The sequence below is a fragment of the Brassica napus genome, chromosome C8, assembly GCF_020379485.1.
Source record: "Brassica napus cultivar Da-Ae chromosome C8, Da-Ae, whole genome shotgun sequence".
Taxonomy (NCBI): domain Eukaryota; kingdom Viridiplantae; phylum Streptophyta; class Magnoliopsida; order Brassicales; family Brassicaceae; genus Brassica; species Brassica napus.
Genome location: NC_063451.1, coordinates 6,510,187 through 6,523,248, shown reverse-complemented (window position 1 = coordinate 6,523,248; position 13,062 = coordinate 6,510,187). Strand labels below are relative to the sequence as shown.

General features: G+C 33.8%; 1 long non-coding RNA gene and 1 other non-coding gene across 2 annotated transcripts; one reads left to right on the top strand and one right to left on the bottom strand.

The window, feature by feature from the left end:
- The first annotated feature begins 1,616 nt into the window (after positions 1 to 1,616).
- LOC125591617 lies at positions 1,617 to 7,691 on the top strand. Its single transcript, XR_007327712.1, has 6 exons — positions 1,617 to 2,159; positions 4,555 to 4,645; positions 4,736 to 4,884; positions 5,152 to 5,436; positions 5,535 to 5,593; positions 7,284 to 7,691. It is a non-coding gene; the product is annotated as an uncharacterized LOC125591617 (long non-coding RNA).
- Positions 7,692 to 10,392: 2,701 nt separating this feature from the next.
- On the bottom strand, positions 10,393 to 10,499 carry LOC125592131. The gene has a single exon (XR_007327980.1). It is a non-coding gene; the product is annotated as a small nucleolar RNA R71 (small nucleolar RNA).
- Between the last annotated feature and the right edge of the window lie 2,563 nt (positions 10,500 to 13,062).

Here is a 13,062-nt window from a genome sequence, read left to right as displayed (position 1 = left end):
AACGCATGAGGTTTTTTTCAATAAAAGACATGGGAGTAGTTGCACATATTCTTGGAATAAGAATCTATAGAGATAGATTAAATAAGACTATTGGATTATGTTAAGATGTTTATATCGATAAGGTCTTACATAGATTCAAGATGCATGATTCCATGAAAGGCTTCTTACCAATGTCTCATGGCATAACTCTCAGCAAGATTCAATGTCCTTCGACATGGCATAACTCTCAGCAAGATTCAATGTCCTTCGACACAGGATGAGCGAGAGCGCATGAGTAAAATCCCATATGCTTCTTCAATAGGATCTATCATGTATGCTATGATTTGTACTCATCAAGATGTTGCATATGTTTTGAGAATGACGAGTCGATACCAATCTGATCCATGTGAAAGTCACTGGACAACAGTCAAGAATATCCTCAAGCATTTGAGAAATACTAAGGATAAATTCTTGTTCTATGGAGGAATTGATGAGCTTGTTGTAAGTGGTTACACTAATGCTAATTTTCAGACTGGCAAAGATGATTTTCGATCACAAGTTGGTTTAATCTTTTGTCTCAATAGATAATGGTGGATTGGAAGAGTTCCAAGCAAAGCACCATAGCATAGTCTCAATGGATGCAAATGTTGTTGATCCATTGACCAAGCCTCTTCCATGGCCTAAGTATGAGAGTCATACTGCAGCCATGGGTATTAAGTATCTTAAGATGTGATCTTGATTATAGTGGGAGGCTTTATGTTTATTTATGTTTATGATATGATGTCCATATTGACATACAGTTGATTATGTATTCAAACAAATGAAATTGTTTCAGATTTATTTGATTATTGGATAATTAAATAAATGTCCCAAAATAATTTATATCATTCTTATAGGTCATCAAGTATGTAACTTGATCATGAAACCCTATAAGTGAAAGATGCTATAAATTATTGACGTCCCTAGTCAAGGTTGTTAAGGTGGGACATTAATGACCATGAATGGCTAGTATGTGAGGTGATTGATGACTAAGTTTTATGGAGTCATTCAATATGTGGTATTGAAGTCAATCACATGGATATGTGTTAGAGAACACATGATCGGACTGACCCGCTATGAGAACTCTTCAAGATTGTTATATGAGTGTCATAAGAGTTTCTGATTACGACTATAGAGTATAGTCCTTAGACCTGAGTTCGTCATGATTCTTTATTTATGGATTAGTTCACTTTGACCTTGTCAAACGTCAGCTGTAACTAGTGATTATAAAGGCATTGATTAGGTGTTCTATGAAGTTTGTAAAGAACATGGATGTAACAAGATGAGATTTGTCCCTCCCATATAACGGGAGATAAATATCTCTGGGCCTATCGAAGATTTGATACTGAGAAATGCATGGCCATGCTCAAACGAGGTGAATGTCAGTCGTTTTTTTTTATCAGTATAAATCAGAGTTCGATAAACGTGATCTAGCTTAATAAGGATGACACTAGCTCTTGCCTTATGCTGAGATCGAGATATAGAGACAAAGGGATTATGAGAATATATGATTCTAGTACAAGTGGGAGATTGTTGGGAATGTCCTAAAATCATTTGTACTTACTCTAGTAGAAGTCGTAGTGTCGAGGTTTGACAATCATATAATATTAGGTGGTTATAATGTTTTGCTAGAAACCGCTGATAATCTATGAATTGAAAATTCATTGCTGATATTATATGATCCTATAGGGTCACACACCTAACCAAATTGGATCAAATAATAGTTGGTTTTAATATAGATTAAAATCAATATTGGGTTTATGAATAATCATATATATATATGATATATGTAATCTTATAATGTGCATGTTAATATATTAACGTAATGGGTGGACGTGGGTGCAAACTAATAATTGGCCCAGCCCATCCCGTGTGACCTAACGTAGGTTCAACGTCTTTATATATATATACATGTTATAAGATTAAGTAACGAGTGGAGTTTTGGGCAGCCGCTAATCTCACGTAAACCTAAACCACAAAATGACGAATAGTTCGTCAAGCTTTTTAGAGATTTGATCTCGACGGCACTAGCATCCCGTATCGATCCAGTTTGTGTGCGTGTGGATACCGGTAGAGGCACGACGTTTGGAGTGCTTGAAATCTCGACTTGGTTTATTCATCTTTCCGCTGCGATTAATCAGGTATATCGAAAACCCTAAGATCTAGATTTATTTCAGTATTTACATGAGATCTAGGCAAACCGAATTCATAGATTAATTTATAAATAATTATAAACCGGCGTGAATTCCAACACTGTGTTGTACTGGTACGATGAGTAATGATATGAAATTTGTGCGAGAAAAATAAGATTATATCTTTAAAAGCAAACTAGATTTGAATCCGCGAACCTGTGCAAATATATTTTTATTTTTAAATTAACATTTAATATATAAAATAAATTATAAAGGTATATGTTTTATATGAGTTTTGGTTTTTCTATATAATATTGGTTTGAAATTTTTTATATTTTGCGAAATTTGTTTTGATGAAATTTTACTATTCTTATATTAACTACTTTCTTTGTTTGTTTATTTAAAAATAAAACATCATAATAAAAGTTTAATTTTAAACATTATTTTTATATGAATTATCACTAATTTTATCAGAATTTTTTTAAAAAAATTGTATTTTTGGAATGTTGATATGTGACTAAGTTAAATTAGTTGATACTATGTTTTGAAAATATTGTTTTATTTAATATATTATTTTCCAGTTTTGTGTTTTTATTATTACCAACATATAGATAAATGAAATACACAAATAATAATTGTTTATTTTATTTTAATAGAAATTTCAATATTATAATTTTTAACAGATTTGGGCTATATTATTTCATTCCAAAATTAATTACCCAAAACACATAAAATCCGTTAGGATATAGAGAGACATATTTTCTTAATCCTTTATTTAGATATTAATGTCAGTTACATTTATTTCAAAATTAATATATGAATATGTTTAGGTTAATTTGTTAAGTTAGTAATTAATGGTTTAATGACTCTTTTATAATAGATTTTTAGAATGAATATACTTTAATAAAAATTCTAAGAAACTATAAGTCTATAACTTATGAATATGATCTATATGTCATATAAAAAATTTAGAATATGATTAATTATATGAATATAATCTATAATATCCTAAATATTTATAAAATAATAATATTAAACTTTACAATATAATTTATTGATTCAATAATTTGACATATTAGTCATATATACACTTTATAATATGATAAAATTGTATATAGTTATATCTTATCTTTGACATAAAGCTATATAGTTTATATAAATTTAAAATATTTATCACGTATACTTCATAATATGATGAATTTGTAAATAGTCATATAGCATAAAATTATGTTCTTAATAATATTATAATAGTAGTTATTAAATTAGTAATGATAGTTATTAATTTGATTATTCGATAGTTTTGACTAATATATTTGTTTGTCTACAGAATAAGTTCATTTGAGTAATATTTTCATTATTTATTTAAGTCATAGTTTTGTCTAATCAAAAATTTAATCTCAAGTTTAATTCCAGGTAGTATTAAGTCACATTTGAGTCATTTTACACATCATCTTTGCTAGGTCACATTTTAAAGCCAATCAAATTAAGACGTTTTATATAAGTGTGTTCTCAATTGATAGTAAGATAGTTAAAGTACATTTTATGTAATAAAATATAAGTTTATAAATATATTTTATCATCTAAATATATATATATATATATATATTTTAAAAAATTTCAAACCATTTTATAAGTAGAAAAATAATATGTGTTTTTGACAGTTAGTGTATAAAACTTAATAATTGTTTATACGAAAATTTAAGAGAATTAAGATCAGATACATACATGTAAAGGTGATATAACAGTTAACTAGATTTTGACCTGCGCTTTGAAACCGCGGGATTATTTTTGTGAATTATTTTTTGTTTATACATTTATTTACCCGCTTGTTTGTTTTGATTTATATATTTAGACTTGGTGTATTGATTTAAATGAAATATTTCATTTAAGGATAAATGTATAAATGAAATATTAATTGTTCTATAATAAAATCTAACTAAGTTAAAATTTTGCTACTTGTATTTTTCTGTTGGAAGAAAATGAAATGCAATTTAAAATAATTGTTGATAACTATACAAAACTTATACTTTATTACATATAATTTTAATAAACAAAAGATGATTTTATTTATTTTAAAACAATACTTTTGCAATTTGAAAATTATCTTAATTAAAATTAACATAAGGGAAAAACATTCTAGATATATTGACAATTCTGATAATTATTTTAAAATTGTTTTAAAACTCCTTGGGCCTGATTAATACAAAACAAAGAAGTTCCATTTTTATGTTTAAAAACTAATCGAATACAACTGGGTTTGAAAAACTGAAACTCAAAATGAGGATAATAAAATGTTAGTGTAAGTTGGGTTTATAATTTATGTTGATATTTTTCAATATCACTCAGGCTCATGGTTCATCACTACTAACTGACAGAAGAACAACCTGTCTTTTTGCCTTTCCAGAATAAGCTTCCTTAGAAAAAAACGTTCGTCTCTCTCTCAAAATGTTTTGATAACATGATGAAACATGATCCATCAACACAGATGGTTGAAGGTATATCTCCAATAACTTATTTTTCTTTGATTAATATATCATAGGCTCATCGAAACCATTACTTACAATCTAAAAATCATTCTTTTTCAGACAAGGTTTGCATGTCGAATCCAATGAATGATCTGATTAATCGGTTAGTTCTGTTTGTCTCGTATATGTCTGAAGAGATCTGAAAAAGTATCCCTCAAGACAAAACGAAGAACTGGAGTTAAAGGATCAAGAAACATCAATCACTTCAGGTCAATAGACTTTCGAATATTTCTCTTACTCGTTATATAGTTGGTTAATCGAGTGTAGTTAAACACTTAAAAATAAATATCTAAAGTTTTTTTTTTAACTATTTTTGGAATTTGTTTCATGTCGAGCGATGGGTCTTCCACTTTTCTCACATCTTTCCAAACAAATTGTTAAAATATGTCTCCGTTCATATTGAAATGGTGGTATATGATCTTTGATTGATATTACTCATTTTTGTTTGAAAATTTAATATATTTACTCATGTGCAGGCCATGCAGTGACATTTTTATAGGCAGAGCTTTATTCATGTGACTCTAACCAATATCACAAAACAACAAAGCTGAGAAAAAGATAAGTTTTCATACAATGGCATAAAAATTTCAACGCTTACAATAACTATAATATATTTAATATCTGTAAAATCTAAATTTAACTAATATTTTTTTCGTAATTTTACAGTCAAAGTCTACACGTATGATGATGAAAGTTATGAAGCTAAGTCCAACCAAGTCCAACCAAATCCATAGCTATACACAGAGAAAAAAAATCAAGATGTACCTGAAACAATATAATTGAGTAGACTATGCATTTTTCAGTTTACCTTCTTGTCAACGAAAACGTTACACCAAATTTCAAGTTTATTTGCTCCCAGGTGTGGATTACTTTCAATTGGATGTACCAATCAGTTCTGTTAGGTTTCAGTTTTGAAAGGTAAGAAATTTTCTTCATTCTTTGCGTTTCTTTACGTTTTCGAAGAGCAAAAAGAAATTTTGTGTGTGGGGATGATTGTTTGACTACGGTAGTTATATATAGCTTACAATATATAGGTTTTGAAAGAATGTTTGGCTTATTTTTAGTTAAGTTTTCTACCACATAATAACAATGTAAATCGCTTTAGAATATTTTAGTTATGAGGGATGATATTTCGGTTGAATGATAATAAGGTATATTATGTTAATAAACTAAGTGAATATCGTTATTTGGCAGTAAATTTGTTAGGATGGCGGATATTTGTAGGAGGTTTAAAGGTTTGTTAATAATTGGTAATTGGTGAATAAAGAATATTACTTGGCATATACTTCGTTATTGATTAACAAAATATTTTTGAAACAGAATATATTTTATTAGAGTTTAAAAAAAAATTCAGATTTGGTGGTTTTATATTTTAAGTTTGAAATTGGAATATTTTGCGTGCAAGTTTTTTTTTTTTTACAAGTAAGAAATCACATATAATTAGATAACGGTTTATTTTTTGCAAGTAAGAAAACATGAAGCAACTTCCGAAAATTTAGTTTATTTGCTTAAATTTTAGCTTTTTTTTAATGGTATAGATATTTATGGTTATTGATTTGAAAAGATTGGTATTTATAATCTATATTGGATATGGTTATGTATGGAACTTCCGAAAATCTAGTTTATTTGCCAAATTTTTAGCTTTTGATTTAGTGGTTTATATTTTTGGTTATTGATTTTAAAAAGCTTTATAAATCCAATAATTTGGTCGACTATATTGCACGGTGGTTTAGGGCTTAGGATTCTAATTATGTGTATTTATTATGTAAAAGTTTATTGTTTTGATTAGTTTATTTGCTTAAAATTACGTTTTTATTTAATGGTATAGACATTTATGGTGGTTGATTTGAAAAAAGATTGGTATCATGACATTGCTTATTTTATAAATTAAAATATAAAAAAGGATTTGGGGTTTATGGGTTTGTTTGTATCTCTTACTATACATGTAAAAATGCTAGCTTACAAATATATTAAAACGAATCTGGAAATTAAAATGATAGATTCTTATAGATTTTGAATAATGCAACATGTATGTTTTTTTGGTGCAATTGTTTGTAACCAAAACATTGATTGGAAGTGATAAACAGTCTTCGATGATACACTGATATTAACAGAATGTATTGTTTTTATTTGGAAACTTGCAGAATTCACTTCGGTGTCGATAGAACATTATTATCAATATACAAAGATTTGGTACATAGACTGTCTAAGAAATAAAAATCAGTGTGTTGTAGCAATTGTAGTTTGTTTTAAACATAGCTGTTGATACGTAATAATACATTATGTTTTGATAGAAAGACATAGTTAATTAAACGTAGGTGTTGTTTTTTAAATAAAATAATTTTTGCTGTTAAAATAAAAAAGAATTCAAAAAATACAGAATTTAATTAAAATCATAGCTTAAAAATATTCTAGTGGCAGTTTCTTGTAAACATTTTTGAAACAGGAGGGTACCTAAAAAAAAAGGTCTTCTGTTTTAACAGTATTGATACATAATATATAGAAATATCCTAGCCATTTAATTGATATGATCACTTGCCTAACTATATATATATATATATATCAAATTAGCCTTGATAATTCTCTTTCTTTTATTTCTACGAAACAGATACAATAAAAACTCTCTCTCTCTCATGGAATCAAGAAGAAGCAAATCTCGTTGGAGGTGCTTCCATGGTTAGTTGTTCACAGTGACGAAACGTTAGAGGCACTGCCGGCACTGCCGGTCCGAATATAAATTGCGCCTAATACGCATACAAAAAATGTTGCCCTCATATATAATTATTTAATATTTAAAGTATGTAATAAAAATCAAAATATTGTTAAAGACTATATCTTTCCAAAGCAAAAAACACCTCAGTATATTATTCATGTAACCACAGAGAGTTTTATGCCTTATGTTTGTTTGTATTTCAAAATTTTCCAAAAATATTATAATTTACGAAAAGAAAAAAAAAGAAAAAAGAAAACAAAACTTAGACAGGTAGCAGTTCAAAAAAAAAAAAAAACTTACACAGGTAGCAGAGAAAATAAATTTAAGGAGAAGTTTTCTTGTGTGACACAAGGAGAACTTGACTGTGTCTCTTCTTGGACATCAAATTCATTGGTGCTTTACAAGCTGGTTTAGTTTATATATGACTTAGTCATTCTTTTTCGGGTCAGCAAATGTGTCTGGCATTTGATTAGCTAACTTTGTAAATGTATAATCTTTGGATGTCTATTTCACATTCTTTAGTCCGAGGATCTTGCCAAGACATTGATGGTTGATTCCATTCTATTTCTTTTACCATCTTTATTATTTTTTTCTCCTCCTGATCTTACAATAATCTGTGTACCTGGCCTCAAATATAATCACCCATAGTTGGCTCAAAGTATTTTATTATTGTGGGAGAATCATATCAACATATATCCCCATCCTCCTTTTGAGGTCTCATCTTGGTTCTCTGTGGTGGAGCAATTAGTACATAGACAGCACATCCAAATGTCTTATGATGGGGTATGTCTGGCTCTTGACCCGTTAATAATTGTGATATGGGATATCTATGCTCACTAAATGGCCTGATGCGTATTAACTTAGGTGCATGTAAATTTCGTGTGGGCCAAGCTCTGAATGGGAGTTTTGAACTCATAAGTTATGGTCTATTGATATTCCGTATTTTTAACGGTTTTAAACTCGTTTTGGAGCAATTAAATGGTCGGTTTTAATTAATGTTTTGGTCTATTTGATGCGTTTTGGTGTTCTTAAGTGTAATATGCAGGTTACTAGATAGCTTGAAAGAAAAGAACGCATTCGGGATTTATTCAGAAGCAAGATGGACCGAACAATGGACCGAACGAGAAGTATTGATCGTACAGAGCCACAGATCGACCGATCCGGTCAATGTGGATCGACCGATCCACGGTTTCAGCAACAGATCGACCGATCCGGTCCATGTGGATCGACCGATCCCACGCTCTACGGGCTCCACACGCACAAACGAGCTTTTCACTCCTTTTTACCCACTCCCCTCAATAATGGACAAAAAGAACTCGACCTTTGGGACTCAGAAAAGACCAGAGACGACCAAGAAGGAGATTTACAAGTTCTTGAGAGAGATTTGAGAGTTTTGTGATTATTTTGTGTGATTTGTGAAGATTTGTGAAGGAGTTCATCTCAAAACCATTTGGAGAAGATCTTCTGAACCTTTACTCTGTTTTAATACAATCTTATCATGTTTTCTTCATCAAAATCGTGTTGTTCTTGCTTAGTTATGTGTGAGTAGTCATCTAGTTGGGTTTAGGGGTTCTCATAGGGGATTTCTTGATGTTTTGATTCATAAAACGTGTGTAGACTAAGGGATTACGTTTTGGTTCTTCATCTAATGGATTTCTTACTGCTTGAACTGAATTGATCACTTAGTTCATGATTTCAGATTGTTTGATGCACCGAAAGTGATTGTTTGAACTTCCGAAAATACTTTAGATGAGCAAAGTGTCCTTAACCCTCGGAAGTTGATGTTATTGCGCTTTGTGAACATATTGAACCTGTTCTTAATGCTTGTTTAGAAATTGAAACTCAGCGGAAGTTAGTGTGGAGATTTCTATAACATAGAGAATTAGCGCTACGGAAGTAGGTTAATTCTAATATCGTGTTTGAGTTCTAGACGGTTCTTAATATATCCCTGTGTCTGCCATTAATTGTATCTTGATTAAAAAGAAATCCCTGAGAATTCCCAATGCCCAACGTTTGTTTTAAAATAGTTTTCAAATCGTTTAAATCATCTTTTTACAGCTTGTTTATGTTTTGTGACACTAAAGAAAATTAAATAAAAACCATCAAAATATATCTTTGTTCGCTGTAGCTATTAACTTGTCTGCAACTCTACGTGTGATCATCGGTCCCTGTGGATTCGATCCCGTATTACTACTGCGTACTTTACTGTGCACTTGCAGTTAGATAATCGGGTTAAAACTCGACACATCAAGTTTTTGGCGCCGTTGCCGGGGACCATTTGGTCACCCTAGAGTTAATGATCAGTTTAAGACTATAGCATTTTTATTTTGTCTAATGTTTTTGTCTTTCTCTTTCTGTTTGTGTTTTCAGGTGAATGAGCGGATTTCATACTAGAAGCAAAGGATCATCGAATTTAATACCTTTGGAGTTAGAGCTCGGCCGCCTAGAGAGACAAGTGAAAAAGAAAAGACTTGAGTCTGCTGAAGAGGTTGAAATGGCTGAACACCAAGAAGACCAGTTTCAGGACAACCCGCAAAATCCAATTCCTGTAGATGAACGAGAAGGCAACAATGCTGGTGATAATCAGCAGGCTGGTGTAGCTGCAAGACAACTGGCTGGAGACTATGGCATGCCTAGGATGACACTTGCACATTATGATACACCAGATGCATTCTATGCCGATCGTTCTGGGATTCGCCCACCTCCCATTGAGAGAAGAGACTTTGAGATCAAGACTGGTCTCATTAATTTGGTGGAGAAAAATCCGTTTCATGGAAACCCGTCTGAGGACCCGATGTATCACTTGGAGCATTTTGAGCGAGTCTGTGACACCAGCAGACATAATGGAGTTCCTCAAGGCGCTTTGAAATGCAGGTTGTTCCCGTTTTCCTTAGCTGATAAAGCTATCAGATGGTTAAAGTCCATCCCTCCAGGATCTCTTACTACATGGGAAGAGACAAGAGCTGCTTTTCTACAGCATTTCTTCACCAAGTCAAGGTCCACATATCTGAGAAGCAGAATTGGAAGCTTTCAGCAGCTTGATTCAGAAAGCTTTCATGAGGCTTGGGAGCGTTTCAAGGAGTACACACAGGACTGCCCTCACCATGGTTACACTGATGTGAGCTTGCTGAACATTTTCTATAATGGAGTTCATGAAGAGAGTCAAGATGCCATGGACACAGCAAGTAATGGTGATTTCATGACCAAGACTGTTGAAGAAGCTTACACCTTGCTGAACAACCTGTCATCCAGCAAAGCAAACCGCAAGTCAAGGTTTGACACCAGCCAGAAGGGTGTTGGTTATGAATCCAAGAAGATAGATGAGCTGAATGCCAAGATTGAGATGCTTCTCAAGAGAGATCAGAAATCTGTGAAATTTGTGGAGGAGCAAGGCTATCGTTCCTCACAAGAAACTGTTGGTGATGATTCAGATGATATGCAAGCTGATGTGAACTACATTGGTGGTCAAGGAAACTACAACAGAGGCTACAATCAGAACCTTGGATGGAGTCAAAATCAGCAAAATAATCTGTCTTACCGGAGCAACAATGTGGAGAATCCACAACATCAGTCCTACCCTCAGGCAGGAAACAGGCAGAACCAAAATCAAAACCAGAGTGTGTTCAACCAAGGATATCAGAACAGAAATCAATATCAGGGGAACAACTCGGGCAACTCAGGATTTCAGCAAAGGCAGCAGTACAACAACTACCAGAATCAAGGGAATGCCTCTTCGTCGCAGTCTTCTCAGGATAACGAAATTAAGAAGATGCTGCAAATGGTGCTAGAAGGTCAGAAGAATAGCACTGCAGAGATAAACACCAAGGTGGATAACATGTATGGAGAGCTTAATGGGAAGTTTGAAACTTTGAACACCCATTTGAAAGTTTTGGAAAAGCAAGTTGCTCAAACCGCCTCCAGCAGCAGAACAGCACCTGGATTTCTACCAGGGAAGTCAGAGACGAATCCCAAGGAGTTTGTGAATGCTGTAACACTTAGGAGTGGAAAAACGATTGAGGGATCGAATGAGAAAGAGATCGACCGATCTAAAGAACAGATCGACCGATCCAAGGGGAAGGAGATCGATCGATCCGGTCCTTCTGGATCGACCGATCCCGTGTCAACAAAGCCAAATTCCTCTGAACCTGAAGAGGTGTATGTGGCGCCTCCTGCTTATGTTCCTAAGGCTCCATACCCATCCAGACCAAGGCAGAAGATCAAAGAACGTGAGTACGAGAAGCTAAAGAACCTTGTTGGGGAGTTACATGTGAGATTGCCATTCGTTGAAGCGGTGAAGATGGTACCTTCTCTTAAAAGGTACATGAAGGAGATTCTTACCGATAAGATGAGCCTAGAGCGTGGTGTGTTGATGCTCAATGAGGAATGTAGCGCAGTTCTACAAAATGTCATGCCTAAAAAGCGTGAAGATCCCGGAGCATTTGTTCTACCATGCCGCATTGGATCACTTACCTTTGAGAGGAGTCTCTGCGATCTGGGTTCAGGAGTGAGCCTAATGCCTTTCTCTGTCTCTGAGAGGCTAGGCATGACGAACTACAAACCTACAAGGATCTCCTTGGTCCTTGCTGACCGATCAGTGCGAAGACCAGTCGGTGTACTAGAAAACATCCCTGTTGGTGTTGGAAAGGGATATGTGCTTACCGATTTTGTAGTTCTGGAGCTGGAAGAGGAACCTAAAGATCCTCTCATTTTGGGCAGACCGTTTTTAGCTACTGCTGGAGCCATGATTGATGTACAGAATGGGCATATAGACTTACGTCTAGGAGACATGGCGATGAGATACAATGTGGAGAAGGTGCTGAAAAATCCGACTATTGATGGACAGACTTTCTGGGTTGATACATTGACTGAACTGGTGGAGGAAATGGATGAAGAGTTGCACACTGATGATCCTCTACAAGTCGCATTGACCCAAAGGGAGAGTGAGTTCGGGTTCATGAACCAAGAAGTGGTTGGATTTTCTGAGATTTTGGATTCAGCCTCACCGATTGAGAAGCATGTCGCCTATGTCAGCCTTGAAGACTCAGGCACCGATAAAACCGTCAAACCGTCATCCTTCCAACCAGATTGGAGTGAGGAGAATGCTCCAAAGGTGGAACTTAAAGCCCTCCCAGCTGGGCTGAGGTATGCATTCTTGGGACCGAATTCCACATATCCTGTTATTATTTGTGCTAACTGAATAATGTGGAGACCGCTTTGCTTCTTTCAAAATTGCGAAAGTATAGAAAAGCATTGGGGTACTCTTTGGATGATATTACAGGTATTTCTCCAGATCTTTGCATGCACAAGATTCACTTGGAGGATGAGTCAAAGACGTCCATAGAGCACCAGCGAAGACTGAATCCCAAACTGATGGAAGTTGTGAAAAAGGAGATTCTAAAGCTGTTGAGTGCAGGGGTGATCTACCCAATTTCAGACAGCACTTGGGTGAGCCCGGTTCATGTGGTTCCTAAGAAGGGTGGCATCACTGTCATCACAAATGAGAAGGCTGAGCTGATTCCTACCAGAACAGTCACAGGGCATAGGATGTGCATTGACTACAGGAAGCTAAACTCAGCCACAAGGAAGGACCACTTCCCACTTCCTTTCATTGACCAGATGCTGGAAAGACTAGCCAACCACCCCTACTACTGTTTTCTCGATGGCTACTCCGGGT